This window comes from Thermobia domestica, chromosome 4 (genome assembly GCF_964235325.1).
Source record: "Thermobia domestica chromosome 4, izTheDome1.hap1.1, whole genome shotgun sequence".
NCBI classification, from domain to species: Eukaryota; Metazoa; Arthropoda; class Insecta; order Zygentoma; family Lepismatidae; genus Thermobia; species Thermobia domestica.
The window spans coordinates 270,510,163-270,523,375 of NC_137457.1; the positions used below are offsets into that span (position 1 = coordinate 270,510,163).

The 13,213-nt window shown below is 34.2% G+C and overlaps 1 protein-coding gene across 1 annotated transcript in view; it reads left to right on the forward strand.

The window, feature by feature from the left end:
• LOC145684064 (uncharacterized) overlaps positions 1–13,213 on the forward strand; it is a 204,591-nt gene that overhangs the window by 24,031 nt on the left and 167,347 nt on the right. The gene's annotated exons all lie outside the window — the stretch shown is intronic.

Consider the following 13,213-nt stretch of genomic DNA (forward strand, 5'->3'; position numbering starts at 1 on the left):
AACAGAGGTATGTCGGAAACAGAAGGTGTCCAAGACCGACTTATACAAAGGGAGATTCCTGCTCCTAAAAGTATGAAAGTTCTCTTAAAGCAGATATCTTGTCAAATGTATCAACTTCAGCAGAAAATGGTGACTCATCAGCAGTTTGAGGAATTCCAGCAGGTAAATCATCAGCAATTTGAGGAATTCCAGCAGAAAATGGTAACTCAACAACAATTTGAGGAGTTCCAGCAGACAATGGTAACTCAACAACAGTTTGCGGAATTCCAGCAGGTAACTCATCAACAATTTGAGGACTCAATAAAACAACTGCAACTTAAAATTGAGGAACGACTTGAAAATAAAATGTACCAATTACAATGCAAAATAGAAGGTCAATTGGAGGAGCAAATTTCTACGAGATTCAAGCAGTATGATCAAAAGATGGAACGAGTATCCCAAAATTATACTGAGATACAGGATGTGGTTAAAGTAATGGAATCTGTAATTAATGAACACACCTTTCACATCCGAGAACTTCGAGAGGATATGAATTGTTTTCAAGAGTGGTACAATTCTACTAAGGGAGAGCACGACGGTGGACATAGACATCAGTCCCCTCACAATGGATCAAAATCAGTAACCCATCACGACGGTGGACATAGAAATCAGGCTTCAGAACCAGTAATTTCTCACGACGGTGGATATAGAAATCAGCCTCTTTTTAAGAACCCAAATCCAGTAACACCTCATCGAGTTTTTGAGGACAGCGAGTCGTCGGGATATAGTGAAGGAAGGACCGAAGATGGAAGAAGAAAGAAACATTCATCTTGTAGGAATCCAAAATATTATGGTAAATATTAATATTTAAAATCCCAATAATGACAGACCTTTGCGATTTAGCGAGGTAAAATCATTGACAAAATTTAGTGGTGGGCCCGATGATATTCCTGCACGGGTATTTATCGAGAAGTTTGAGGACGAATGTGAATTAATAGGAATAAAAGTCAAAATTCTTGAAGATCCTCCCGCACGTCCTATAGCCACCATGTTTAACGTGGTTCAAAGCAATCAGAGAAAATCATGCTTATTCGGATTTTAAAGCTGCATTTTTATCCAATTATGAAAATGACTATGCTGGCCAACAGAGATGCTTTATTACGTACCAAGGTCTTTGATCCGCGAAGCCACAAGAATGTCACGGAATTTGTAGTATCGACGTATAATGAATTAAAAGCTCTTAATCCTAATCATCCTGAATCGCGTATAATTGCTTCTATTCGCATCCTATTGCCGTTCCGATTGCAACAAATGCTAATGTCTGCACAATGTGTCAATTTTAGTCATATTGTCATGCTAGTGCAGAACTTTGAGAGCCAATATTTAATGCAGAAGAACAATAAAAATCCCAATAGAGGTCAGGGTAATCTTAGCCGCAATCCTATTATTTATGCACTATTCGCAATCTAAGTGTACAGAATGGAAATAGCTCTCACTCAAAGAAATGGTAATCATCGTTTTAATGACCGAGTGAGTAATCTAAATAGTACCGGTAATTCAGCTCAACTTAATGGTAGAAATAATAATAGGAATTTCAGAAATAATCACAGAAATTATAATCGAAATAACAATTATCGTAATTTTGCACAAAATCGATTCATAGGTGGTAGTATTTATAATAACAAATCCAAATTCTGTGTCTACATCCAATCGATCCGATTCTACTCAAGAATGCGGAATACAATGTGAGTTAATAGAACCATTTAATCATCATAATTTAAACTAGATGGTGCTGATATGGAAGGGGTTAAACCCATGTCAGCGTTAAGTTTATCTAATCAATTATCTGATAAGAATCTAAATTAAAATGTTTGTATACTAATACTGCGTATTAATATATACCTATTGCCAACTGTTTTTGGCGTTTTGATGATGAAATGGAAGAAAAGATAATAGTGAAAAGGATTTTGTTTTCCTGAAAACTTTTTGCATGGCAAGAATTACTATAAAAATTAACGATATACCTATTCATGCACTAATTGATACAGAGTCTACAGTTTCGCTTTTATCCTATACTTTTTGGCAGGAAATTACTAAGAATTATTCTAATCCCAGGTTACAAAAGGTGGATAATTTAGTATTGATTGATTATACTGGTAAGCACAAAAAGAGGGTCATGGGGAAGACACAAGTTGAAATTGATATGCAAGGTTATAAAATTAATATTCCTATCTTAGTTATAAATGAACTTAATGAAAAGGTTTTAATTGGAATGGACTTTCTAACCCAGCTACACACTACCCTGGATTTCGAAAATAAAACATTTATCCTGCGTACTATAGATGATGCAGTGGTTCAAAAACTAATACCTGCCAAAGATGATATAGCCTGTCAATGTCAACCTTTTGTGGACTGTTTCAGAAATTAATTTTCGTAACGTGGAAGAAGTTAATATCATAGAAATGGAAAAAGAAATAATTTCAAACAGTAATGGAGATTTTTCTTTCTCAAAATGCGTGGATAATATTGTAGATTCTTTGGATTTTATGGATAAAAATACATCATTATTCAAAGATATTATTTATAGACATAGAAAGGCTTTCTCATCTAAGCCCGGACGTTGTAAAGATTTCGTATATACCAGAGAAGTAGACTGTAAAGATCGTATAGTATCTAAACCATACATTATTCCGTATCGTTTTAGAGAAAATGTACGCCAGCAAATAGCAGAAATGCTAAATCATGGAATAATAGACCGTCCCAAAGTGTTCATCTTAACCCTTTGCATGTTGTGTCCAAGAAAGACGGTAAACATCTGAGATTGGTCCTGGATCTTCGTACATTAAACTCACATATAAAATTACAACAAGTGCGATATCCTCCTGTCGATGATATTCTGGGATCTTTACAAGGACATGCGATATTTGGAAATCTGGATCTAGTCATGGCCTACAACCAAATCTTGTTGGATGCAAATTCGAGACCTTTCACGTCTTTCTTATTCGAGGGACAATTGTATGAATATAATCGTGTTGTTTTCGGGTTGATTAATGATAGTGCTGCTTTAGCATCTTGTTTAAATCGTGTATTGGGCCAAGACTTACGAAGCAATGTAGTCTATTATGCTGTCGACATTCTAATCATGAGAAAAACTCCGGAGGATTATTTAAAAATCTAGACATTGTGCTTGAACGTCTGGAGAAAGCAGGTCTTACAATAAATATCGAAAAATCAAAATTTTTCAGAAGATCAATCGAATTTTTGGGGTATTCCATCGATGATAAGGGTATGTGCTACAGTGAAGCCAAAGTTCAAGCGATTCGAGATTTACCAACCCCCACTAATTTAAAGGAAACTCGGCAAGTACTCGGACTCTTTAACTGGTTTCGAAAATCAATTCCTAAATTTGCAGAAATAGCTGAAACTCTATTTTTGATAACAAAGAAGGGAACTTTATGGCGTTGGGGGGATTCTCAAGAACAAAGTTTTCAACGTTTGAAAATGTGTGTAATGAAAAATATACGTTTAAATCATCCAGACTATGAACGTCCTTTCTTCGTTCAGTGTGATGGCGCTCTCTCTGGAATTTCGGGAATCCTTTGGCAGCCCGCAGTTGATTCTAGCGAACCATCGGTAATTCATTGTGTGAGTCATACGCTGAAAAATGCGGAAAAGGGATATACGATCACTGAAATTGAACTTCTTGCTGTGAGGTTTTCATTACAGAAATTTGCACCTTATCTGACTGGATGTCACTTTACAATCCTTACTGACCATAGTTCATTATGTCATTTAAGGAAAGTACAAGGCTATAATAGTCGCTTATTAAGATGGTCGCTGGAATTACAATCTTTCGACTTTAAAGTTAAACAGGAAGAGAGAACATTCCAGTAGATACATTATCTAGACTATTACCTAGTGAAAACCATCGTGTATTAACAATAAATGCTTTTAAGGTTTTACAGGAAGAAATTTCTAATATTTCATTGGATGATTTACAAAAATCTCAACGGGATCACGAACCTTATGCAAAGATTATACAACATTTGACAACATGTTTGAAAGGATGTGATTGTCCCCATTCATGGTATACCTTGTATCGAATGTCTAATAATGTGTTGGTAATTAAAGACTTCAAATATGCTCATAGAACTAAAATTTGTGTACCCCCAAAATTGGTCCCTTTAATATTAAAAGCTTATCATGATAATTTTGGACACTTTTGATATTCAAAAGTGTATTCATTGATTAACAAATCGTTTTATTGGAAATCACTTACATCTCAAATTAAAAATTATATTAAAGAGTGCGAGAAATGTATGATAATTAAACATAATTATCGAGCTATCTATAAACCTATGTTGTCAATAATACCGGAGCGTCCACACTCCTTTATTTCTATAGATTTTTATGGACCAATTTCGAGAGCACCATCTGGTGAAACATATCTTCTTACTGTATTGGATATTTTTACGCGATATGTAGTAGTCTACCCGCTACGTAAAGCCACTTCATCAGCAAAAGTTCATCGTATCCTAAATGTATATATACCACACTGCGGGCCTATAGAGCATATCTTGTGTCATAACGGTGGACAATTTCGGAGTGATGTGTTTCTTCGTGCCATGAATAACGCCAATATTAAGGTTCATTTTGTTACTCCGTATCACCCCAGCAGTTCAATAGTGGAAAATATCCATCGAAACCTTGGGATGTTATTTCGACATTGCTGTCGTAACAAACATAATGAATGGATCAAATACGTTACGGAAATTACGTATTTCTTGAACTATTCAGTGTCGGATACATTAGGAGTGGCACCCGCTAATATCCATAATGGAACTGATTTTATTTCGCCAATTGAACGGCATTTTGGAATTCGACTGGACGATAAAAATGAAGTAGATTATTTTCATCTTGTGAGTATGATTCACTTTCTTAGGATTCGAAAATTCAATTCTCGAAATCAGAAAACCGAAGAACAACAGAAAGGTAAAGTTAAAATTAAGTCTAATGATCTGGTGTTTGTGAGATTACATCCACAAAGTGACGCTTCATTACAAAGAATCTATAAATTCTGTGACTTGTATGCTGGACCATATTTGTGTAGCAAATTAACCCTAAAGTATTTGAATTAATGGACATGAAAACAGGGAAAATTTTAGGATTACGAAATGTCGATGAAATAAAGTTATGGCAGCCTACCGAAAGTACTAGAAAGAAATGGATGGACTTAGTCGAAACTGTACTCCCTCCTGAGATTATAAGCAAAGTTAATATAAATAATGTCTAAAAGAGGGAACTTAATCTCAAATGAGATAAATGCCGTATTTCATAGTTATATGACTTAGTTATTGTATTTTTCTTTATGTTTTTTAATCTTTAACTATTTATCTAGTATGGCAATTATTTCTTTCCATGTTAATGTATACTATATTGTTTTATTGCGTTCACAACATTATAATTACTCCATAATCACTTTATGTGTTCTATATGTATATTCGCGTAGTATGTTTATTCCGTGTTTATATCTTAATGATAACAAAAAAAAAAATGGATCAAATTTAATAGAGAATATGTTTATATTTAACTCTTTGTAATTATACAAAATTTCATGAATTAAACTACATACATTATAGTAAATATATCCCAACGAATGTAAAAATAATTGTCGACCTTATTATTGTTGTCATTTTTCTGTTGATGCACCTTGTTATCGATATTATAACGTGAGGCTAAAGAATATGCTTAAGTATGAGATTAATATATGTGATATTGATGTAAAATGTAATCTTAATATATACAAGGGTCGTTCAAAATGTGTATTCTTTACGGTCCAGGATTCTTTTCATTTATTGTTAATCAATAAATGAAATCCATGTTCGTGACGCCATATACAATGGTATGTTGTATGTTGTATATTTCATTATTATGTTGTACTATTATCTATGTGTACTGGTCTTAGGAATAAGATCAGAGGTGCAATAACGGAGCAGATTTTGTAAAGGAAGAAAAGGAAATTGTAATGAGTATTATTGTTCCTTAGTTACGGTATTGAATTAAATAAATAGAAAGATGATAGATACAAGATTAGGAAGTTCTCAGAACAATTGATCCTGAACACTAAGCGAAGGTAAAAATAAATAATATTTACGTTTTAATGTTCTTTTATATATATTGTGGCTCAAGTGATATTTATTACGAACCACGGGAAAGGAACAAAATATAGGATTATTGTTCCACTCTCAACTGCACACAGGAACTTTTGATACTTTGCATTGAAACCTCCCAAAAATATTTCTTCGAGTACTAAATATGTTTTCGTTACTTTATTTATGTGTGACTAGTTTCGAAAATCTTATGTGGTAAATATGTCATCTAAATATTTGTTACTAATAAAAAAAAACACTAAATGCGATTCGAGTTCACTGCTGGCTTGAGAGGAATGAAAATTTGTCTTGATTGCTTTTTATTATTAGCATTCCTCATTTGATTCGTATATCTGCTATTTGTTTAGACATCGACGGTATGTGGTTGTGAGATAGAATAAGGTTGTGGAAATATTTTTTGTGATTGATTTCGTTTTGCTGTGATGAGGAATATACTTCAACCTTTTTAGTTTTACGTCAACGATTTTGCCCTGTAGGTTCAAGGATACGAAAATGATAAGAATGAATTAAGTAGTAGAATGAAGAAGTTAAGAGAAAATTGGAAAACGCCAAGAAAAAAACTCGTGCACGCTATATGTCCATTACAAAGCCCACTTGGCATGAGCTAAGATCGAATCGGTGACCACATGCACTAGACGTGAACATTATACCACTGAGTCACCGCGACCTTTATGCTTCAATTGAAGTAAGAGGTATAATAACATGACCGCAAGTTAAAACACTTGCTTTTTTAATGTTATTTTCTTCTAGTGGTTACACTTCATACTATATGTTGTCTTCGGATATGTTAAAGAGAAGCATATTATTGTAACCAATGCTACGATACTAAAGAGGTAAAAAACATACCTCTTTTTGTATATTAGAAGCAGTATGAAATAGTGTATTGACTCAACTGGAACTACAAAAGAATGAAAGATGGAAACAACTACATTAAAATTACTAATGTCAACTCACATGTAGAATTAGTAAATGACAATGAAATATCTATTGTATGATCACTGTAAAAAGTGAACAGTGTATATGAGATCTACATGACTTTGAAAGGAGTTTCTACAATACATGATTAACATTTGCAGACTTATAGTGGTTGCTCATATCTGGTACTTGCATGGTATGTAAGAATCTGCAAACATTCTACCAGTCTCCATATTGTCTTTCATGGTTTTTTTGAATATTCAAAATAATAGAGAGAATTATAAATCACCCTATACTCTTTTGGATATATACATTTAAAATGTACAACTTAAGCAATTAAAACGTCAGCCAAAATGTATACGTGGGTAGGTTTAATTGGATAAGATTTTAAGAACGATCGTTCATACGGTTACACTTAATTTCATATCCTGTATGAAAACGAGTTGTCAATTCAGTGTTAAGAACTTGTATGTTTTCACACAGAATCTGCTCACTATTTATTCTCATAGACATTCGAGTAATTTAGGTAAATTCGCTATTCGTCATTTTAGTTTGATGCTTTTCACGTTATTCACTAATGCTCGTCTTCATATGTAGTAGCTCTATATTCTACTGTTTAGTAATTATTATAAATATCACTATTCTAATAAAGATACCAAATAATTGGCCATAAATTTGGCTTGAAATACTTCCCTTCCAAGCCAATAAATTTCATGTTCATGAAATCACATTCGATCAGCGGATATTGCGCTAGTTTTTGTGTGCATGTAATAATAAAAAGAATTTTTGTTCTGTTTTCATTTCTAGGATTGTAATTAGTTTGGAGTTAATTAATTTCTTTTAAATCCGAGTTAATTTGGTGAGAAACTACCGATACTGTAGGGGTTTTTCTTGCATGATGACCTGCGCAACTGCAAACACCTCGATTCAGGTTCCGGTCATGGTTCCGACCTCAGTTAATAATAAGCCTCCTTTTTTTATAGCGTTAGTGTTATATAAGGGTGCAAAGCAAAATAATTTGATTGTAATTAATAGATACGTACGACCGTGTTCAGTACTTTTGTTACAAAAACACGTTAATACCATGTTCTTCCATCGTCCAGATCTGGCAGAATCCCATATACATAAGGACATTATAGGGCATGTGAAGCTTAAGTGGAATAATGATTGTTGAATTCTATTAAAGTATATGTAACGATGGCAGATAGTAGCAATGATAGGTTCGGATATTCAAGGTGCAGAATCAGTTTATCAGAGGTACTCTATCCTTTCTTTTTTAAAAAATTGACAATGAGTACATCATGAGGAAAAAACGGCAAGTAAAGGTTGAAAGTCAATTTTCAAGACCATACTTACTTGGAATCAGTTGACTTTGGTAGGCTAAGGTAAATTTAATTACTGGCAGGCCAGGGTTTTAAAGACGTACTCCTTAATCTTTGATTGGTTTAAGTCCATATTTTGGAGCTTAATGTGTTGCATGATCATGTTATTTAACTTTGGTAGAAGTGTTTCAGTCCTTAAAGATGGGAATGGGGGATTATCTAATTTGGTAGATTATCGGATAGGATTTTGTACCGAGGGTGTATACAGGAAATTTGTATAGTTGATAACTGTGAACTTTATCTCTGTACATTTCTGGTGCAGTGTCTTATATTGACCATTATAAGGCAGTAAATATGTAACATGGAATATATAGTACATTTAGTAGGCATTATCACTTAAACTCATTTAATACTTTTTGCCTAAATATTAAAACATCTTCCCCCACAGAAAGCGTCTTTAATCAAATTGATATGATTAAAAAAACAGATTGAAGTGAGTGCTAAGTATTTTCCAAAGTCATTTCAAACAGGTCAGACGTTCTCCTTGGCCAGAAAACTTATGAATTCCACACAAATATGTCACTTCTGAAATTTTATTTTTACCTCGCTCACCCCATTCTCTGCAAATGAGGATGAACTTACACTTACACGTTATTGAGAGCGTCAGTAATCGTTTCAGTGTTCTCCAAAACTATGGATTCGGCACTTTCAATTACTTTTACATGTCGTAATTTCACTCCCTTAAGTGCTAATGGGCTCTGAACTTAAATGTTTTCCGGAGTGTCGTTCTTTATCTAAATGATCCCGAAAACCATTGATTCGACACTAAAATCGGCAATTTCTTATCATTTTTATGCCTAATCTTCCAACTCTCCGTTTGGAATAATCAGTCTTGCCCCCACTGGAGAGTTGATCTTGAACTTAAAAAGCATCAGATCTGCCACTAATTAACATAGTGAAGCGGAAACTTAGTGTTTCGACAGTACGTTAATATAAAATTTAGATCGTTTTCGATATTTCCACGTCATCATTTCCCCCACCGGGTGTTAACGAGGGTTTACATCAGACTTAAATTGAATCGGGGGAGTCGCTTTTATTTAAACGACCCGAAAACTATGGATTCGACACAATTTTATATGTCCCTTCCCCTCCCCTCCCCTCCTCTGGGAGTGATAGGGGGTCTTACTCCAACTGGGAGCTGATTTTAGAATTACAGGCTACTAAAACTGTCAACAATCAACTTCAGACCCCAAACAATTAGGGGTTTGACAAATTGTACAACCCAATCACGAAATACATGATGTCCAATCCAATAATCCTTTCAACAATGAAGGCAAAATGTCTTCTTCTTCAGCCCCTTTACTTCAACTAGCTCAACTGAATTTTTTTTTTAAAAAATTTAATGTCTCACGAATATGCTCTTTAGACTGAAGAAGACATGAAATCGAGTTTTGTAAAATTAAATTATTTTGTGCTCTCCCACTGTGAATCAAACTTGGAACCATGTGAAGCAAAAACACACGCGCTAGTAACTTTTCTCTTCTTTTTATTTTAAGTTGACTGATTCACCAAGCGTTCCCCAGTAACTTTATTTTCCTTGTTATCACTATTTTTACTTCATTTTACATCAGAAACTTCGAGGACAGTTAAAATTTCAAAGATTCAAAGATTCTCCTTGCCTTATGGAGACATTCTATCAGTACATATAAGTTTACTGATTAAATGACACCAGGTGCCCACTGATAGAAATTTTTATGAGAGGGATCCAAAGTTGAAAGATTGGAGGAGCTTTGGACGGCGTGAACGCTCTATAAGTGGCCTCTCACGCAGATGAAATGCAAGTGTGCTATTTAAGAACTTATGTAGAACTTAAGGTTCAGACCCGGTGGGTGTGCCCCGGTACGACATCCATTCACTAGCTTTCTTCTCATATTAAACATTCCGGTATAGGACAGACAACTTCATTGATACAGTACGTGAAACCCATTTTTAAAAATTCCCCGTTATAGGTCTGTATTATTACAACATTAAGGAGAGAAACGTCCAGTGGTATCGTTGAATGTTATTCGTACAAAATTATAGGGCGCTGAACGAAAATTAATAAGAATATTTAGTATTGTTTTCTCAAAAGCTATTCGTTCGTTTAAAATTCGGAATTTCTATTTAAAAAAAGAAAAAACCAGAGTCCCAGTTTGGAAAGCTTTCTAAACTATCAATTATATATATTAATCTATAAGTTACTGAATTGTCATTTCTGCCTTTTACAGGTTACTCCTGTTTTATAAAGAAATCCAATAATTTTTATGCAATCTGCTTAGCCCTTGCACTACCAAAGGGGTTACTTTTGTGCCCACTACAGTACGTTTTTTGTAATTACTTTTAATCGTTTCTTTAATGTTATTGGTCAACATGTTTAGCTAAAGTGTATACCTCACCATACTGCAACTTGAATGTTAGTGTCAGAGCCGGATTTAAGTTTCAGGAGGCTCTAAGCTATTGATGATATTCGAGCCTTTTACGGTACCCTTTATGTCCAACTGTCCTATGTTAACTGACATTTTAGGGAGCAGGCTAGCGGAAGAGACCATCTTATTTCCATCATAGAAGCACATGGTTGCTATATGTAGATTTTATTTTGTTATTTAAATACTATTTTTGGAAATGTACATCGAGTGTTTTCACTTTAAATATTTTGGACCCTAAGCTATAACTTGTTTAGCTTATATGTAAACGCGGTAGTAGTTAGTGCGTCTCATAAACTTGCTATTTTACTCCCCGTTGGAAGGAGATGGATATTTAGAAATGTCACTTATAGCGGAGAGTATAATACCCGCCTTCTCTGAATTTGGCTTAGTCTTATCTCTTGTAGTGTTCACTTCATTCATTGTAGATTTTTGAGAGAGTTTCTATTTTTTTTTTTTTTTTTGCGACATGCTTGATATTTAATCTTAACAGATTTGTACAAAATACCCCTCCTGCCTCCTTGGTAGTCCGCGTTACAAAATATACCTAGGCAGTGCGAGGGTTAATGCATGGTAGAATCTCATTGAATTGTCAATTGTGCTATGTCGGTCTTGCATTGGTAATTTCCATGCATGTATTGCCATCCACAATACGTCTCCATTGTCGCAGGAATGGTGAACCATTCCTACATTCAATAGTAACTATATAATTTAAAGCATTTTTTTTTATTAACTTATAAAATCTAAACTGCAACTTTGGAAAAACTTTTGGATACACTACAGCAGGGACACTCTCCGCTGCCCTGTCCTAACGCGCTCGCCTAGTAACTGAGGAAACACATCAGCGTCCCCAGCCCAAATCATCACTGCTACCCTAGTTAGGTAATAACTTCCGTTAATAATAATAATAATAATAATAATAATAATAATAATAATAATAATAATATATTACATGGTGATCGCATCATTTGGGCAGAGATCATTCTACGGGAAACTCTATTTAATAACTAACAACAGATCTTTGAACATTTATCTGGCAATTTTTTAAGTATAGTTGGTTCATTAGGTCAGGTATTTTTTTTCTTTATCCCTATTATACGTACGGGAAAGAACACTTGACGGGGCAAAAGTAGACAATATTTTAACTTCATTAAGGAAACTCTTAAAAATATATAAATTAGAGCATGATCATATCACCTTTGTCCAAATACCCATAGATATGATATACATTTGGAAACCACCGAAACTGTAATGACCCCTGACACGAAACTCAACATAAATAGGAACATCTTTAACGCCTACATATCCGCTAAAAATCATAACAATGTTGTGATATTTAATATATCTTAATGACGAGGAATTACTAAAATATGATACAAATAGAAACTATAATAGCCATCGAAACCAAACTCAACACAAATAAGAATCTCTACGACGCCGACATATTTGCCAAAAATCATTACAACATCGCGATATTTCATATATCTTTATCATGAACACTATTTAAAATATGATACATGTTGCCACCGACATGAAACTCAACATATAGAACGTCTATGACGCCGACATATTGTTCAAAAACCTTTACGATGTTGCAGACACGTAGCCAGGATTTCGTAAAGGGGGTACTGTGATCATCACACCAGGGACTTGATCATTCTAAACTATTTTACTGGAACGTAAATTGGTTCGTTTAGCCAGGATTTCGTAATGGGAAGGGGGTGACATGAAATACTGAAGGCCCAGGAGCTCGATCCATCTCAATATTATTTTACTGGCAACATTTATTGGTTTGTTTGGACAATAAAATGAGGATATGTTACTAAGTATTTTAATAACAAACTATGAAGAAATCTCGAGTAAAAGAATAAAAAGTATTGGAGAAAGATTTTACAATATCTACATTCCTTCTTCCGTTTATTCGAATATAGCAATTTTCCTTTCATTAGGATCTCAACTATTATAAAAAGTGTATACCCACTATTATAAGAAGTACATATTTTATAATGTCTTGTAAATAAAATTTTACAATATCTGCGTTCCTCTCTCTGTTGAAACAAATCTTAACAGAACTATCTTTCCACACAACTTTCTTGTTTTCATTATTTCGTGAACCACTGTCTGCTCAAAATGACACGGTAAAGGAGCAGTAGAAAACTATTTTCTGAAGTAACACGTTTGATACAGCAGAGAAGCGACGAGGCAAAAATTATGATAAAAAATGTCCACACTGTTACAGAACGGCACTATGCTTTGGATAGCTTGAAACTTCCCTGACTAGTATCAGAGATTCTGAGAATTCCGTAGCTTTCCTAGAAATTTCAAATTTCCTACTTTTCCAGGATATCCCGCTCATTCGCCATGT